We start from the raw sequence: 4,374 nt of genomic DNA on the forward strand, positions 1-4,374 counted from the left end.
CATTTGATGGATCCTTTTTGTCTTATGTTACTGAGGGTAATCCAATAGTTATGGTACTGATTACAATTTTTAACTAGTAACGGATTACATTTAGAATGTAACCTACCTAACCCTGCTTACACACACACACACACACACACACACACACACACACACACACACACACACACACACACACACACACACACACACACACACACACACACACACACACACACACACACACACACACACACACACACACACACACACACACACACACACACACACACACACACACACACACACACACACACACACACACACACACACACACACTCTCTGATGCTAATATACATCCAATAGTATTACTGCTTTCTGCGCTGCAGGGTGAAACTCACACAACAATAAGATGGGTCAACAGTGATCCCAACTACACACACACACACACACACACACACACACACACACACACACACACACACACACACACACACACACACACACACACACACACACACACACACACACACACACACACACACACACACACACACTCAATTGTATCCGGCACAGTTTCCCCACACAACCTACTTTAAATCATTCCCAATATCTCCTCTCATCACTCTCTTTCCTCACTAACCTCCTATCACTCCCCCTGCCCGCCCTATTTCTCTTTTTCATTATCTCTCCCTTTCTTCTCTCATTCTCCTTCTTCCATCTTTCTCTCTCCTCTGTCTCTCCACTCATCCCTCATTGCTCTACTCTCTCTCTCTCTCTATCTCTTTCTCTCTCTCTCTCCCATTTCTCTCTTCCCCAGCCCCTATCTCTGCATCTCTATCTCTCTCCCTCCCTCTTCCCTCTCTTTTCCTCCTCCCTCTCTCCTCCCTCTCTCTTTCCCAATGGAAAACAGTGGGGTCAGTCCCAATGAGCCGGACCTTTAATTTAATTAACCAAGCAGAAAGACTAATGAATAATTAAAGCTGGTTAATGAGCTGAAGTTAAAGGATACATCAGTGGTAATGATGGAGTGATGTTGGGCATGGGTAGAAGAGAGGGAATGCCCTGGGGCTGTTTCAGATCAAGGGTAAGGGATGGTACCTGGGAACAGAAAACTAGGCTAGAGTGTTTCGGCTGCCAGTTAATTGTGCACAATGTATCAGGATTTGAAACAGCAACTTTCTGGACTAGAGGAGATTGTTTTACACATTGGGTGGTGCAACTTTCTCGTTCTATGACAGTCCCATTATAATAGCAGAATGATAGCTGTCTCCTTCTCACTGTGTTCCAGTCTTCAATATATTTTCTCTCCATTCAGCAAAGGATGCTGCAGGACTTATAGAAATACATTCAGCACGTACACGACATGACCAAAAGTATGTGGACACCTGCTTGTCGAACATCGCGTTCCAAAATCACAGGCATTGTTATGGAGTTGTTCCCCCCTTTGCTGCTATTACAGCCTCTATTCTTCTGGGAAGGCTTTCCACTAGATGTTGGAACATTGCTGCAGGGGCTTGCTTCCATTCAGCCACAAGAGCATTAGTGAGGTCGGGCACTAATGTTGGACGATTAGGCCTGGCTCGCAGTCGGCGTTCCAATCTATCCCAAAGGTGTCTGATGGGGTTGAGGTCAGGGCTCTGTGCAGGCCAGTCAAGTTCTTCCACACTGATCTCGACAAACCATTTCAGTATGGACCTCACTTTGTGCACGGGGGCATTGGCATGCTGAAACAGGAAAGGGCCTTCCCCAAACTGTTGCCACAAAGTTGGAAGCACAGAATCATCTAGAATGTAATTGTATGTTGTAGCGTTAATATTTCCCTTCACTGGAACTAAGGTGCCTAGCCCGAACCATGAAAAACAGCCTCAGACCATTATTTTTCCTACACCAAACTTTACAGTTGGCACTATGCATTGGGGCAGGTAGCATTTTCCTGGCAAGTGTGATTTATCACTTCAGAGAATGCGTTTAGACTGCTTCAGAGTCCAATGGTGGCAAGCTTTACACCACTTCAGCCGACGCTTGACATTGCGTGTAGTGATCTCAGGCTTGTGTGTGGCAGTTTGGAAGTCAGTAGTGAGTGTTGCAACCGAGGACAGATGATTTTTATGCACTTTTGCACTCGGCAGTGCAGTTCTGTGAGCTTGTGTGGCCTACCACTTCGAGGCTGAGCCCTTGTTGCTCCCAGATTTTTCCACTTCAGAATAACAGCAATTACAGTTGACCAGGGCAGCACTAGCGGGGCAAATATTTGACAAACTGACTTGTTGGAAAGGTGGCATCCAATGACATTGCCACGTATAAAGTCACTGAGCTCTTCACTATGAGCCATTCTACTGCCGAGGTTTGTCTATGGAGATTGCATGGCAGTGTGCTCGATTTTATACATCTGTCAGCTACAGGTGTCGCTGAAATATCCGAATCCACTAATTTGAAGGGGTGTCCATATACTATTGTTGTGTATACTGACTGCTATTGGAGTTAGATGAATATACAGCACTGTGTATGTGCAGCCAGTCCGAAAAACCTAGATAAGAATAACAAATAATTGAAGAGCGGCAGTAAATAACTATATTGGGGCCATATACATGGGGTATCGGTACAGAGTCAATGTTGAGGTAATTGAGGTAATTATGCACATGTAGGTAGAGTTATTAAAGTGACTATGCATGGATGATAACAGAGAGTAGCAGCAGTGTATGGGGGGGACATTACAATATAAAACTAGTAGTGCTCAAGGACACTTGACGTCACCTGTCAACGTCAACAGTGAAGAGGCGACTCCGGGATGCTGGCCTTGTAGACAGATTTGCAAAGAAAAAGCCATATCTCATCCTGGCCATTAAAAATAAAAGATTATGATGGGCAAAAGAACACAGACACTGGACAGAGGAACTCTGCCTTGAAGGCCAGCCTCCAGAGTCGCCTCTTCACTGTTGACGTTGAGACTGGTGTTTTGCGGGTACTATTTAAAGAAGCTGCCAGTTGAGGACTTATGAGGCGTCTTTTCTCAAACTAGATACTCTAATGTACTTGTCCTCTTGCTCAGTTATGCACCGGGGCCTCCCACTCCTCTTTCTAGTCTAGTTAGGGCCAGTTTGCTCTGTTCTGTGAAGGGAGTAGTACAAAGTTATTTGTTTCTGGTCATTTTGAGCCTGTAATCGAACACACAAATGCTGATGCTCCAGATACTCAACTAGTCTAAAGAAAGCCAATTGTATTGCTTCTTTAATTAGAACAACAGTTTTCAGCTGTTCTAACATAATTGCAAAAAGGTTTTCTAATGATAAATTAGCCTTTTAAAAGGATAAACTTGGATTAGCTAACACCACATGTCATTGGAACACAGAAGTGATGGTTGCTGATGGGCCTCTGTAGGCCTTTGTAGATATTCCATACAATATCTGCCGTTTCCTGCTACAACAGTCATTTACAACATTAACAATGTCTACACCGTATTTCTGATTAATTTTATGTTATTTTAACAGACAGAAAATGTGCTTTTCTTTCAAAAAGAGGGATATTTCTAAGTAACCCCAAACTTTTGAACGGTAGTGTACATATATTCTTTGAGGATTTGAACCTGCAACCTCTCGGTTGGGAGTGCAGCGATACATTTGCAGTGCCACCAGGTTCATGCTTATTCATACTATATTCTAAAATTAGGGTAGGGTTAGGGTACTGTGTTGTTACCTGTGGTACGAAAAGATCAATGGTACACTTCACAGGGATTCATATGAACTCACATGGCACAGTTCGGTACATTGTAGAGTATAATGTGACATCTTTCAAACCCAATATTGGTTTTGGTAAAATCATTACTGCACCTTGATAGGTGTGGGCAATGTGCTGGTGGGGCTCATTAGCAGATTTGAGGGCACAGTCAAATATACGTGTATTTGTGCGAATCGTCAGTGGAAGTGTTGTAGCAGTTGAAGTGTTTGATGTTTCTACCCATGCAAGTAGAACACCTCTGTTCTGTAAACGTGGTAAGAGAATGTGTCAAGAGGTTATTGTGCATTCTCCAGTAACTTAAAAGTGCACCATGCAGAAATCACTCTGCCATTTCCTGGGTGCTAAAATTGATAGATCTATAACTCACATTTCTATGTTAATTTGGTCGGGCTGCCCAAAAAGTTGCGTTACACATTGCAGCTTTAATGGTGACTTGTTGCAAGAAGTTGCTGTGAATTGTTCATTTCTTAAATGGAAACTACTTCTCAGTAAGCTATTGTAGAAGTGAAAATAACTTGCTGGTAAATTGCTGCCTGTAAACTACAAACACTTGCTGCCACTAGCAACATGCACATCACTTGCTGATTGGCAGCATACTGCAACAAAGTGAGCCTATTAGAAGATCACAGAAGTGGTTTATTCTAGGCGTGGCTTTCA

The sequence above is a fragment of the Oncorhynchus keta genome, chromosome 6 (assembly GCF_023373465.1).
Source record: "Oncorhynchus keta strain PuntledgeMale-10-30-2019 chromosome 6, Oket_V2, whole genome shotgun sequence".
Classification (NCBI taxonomy): Eukaryota; Metazoa; Chordata; class Actinopteri; order Salmoniformes; family Salmonidae; genus Oncorhynchus; species Oncorhynchus keta.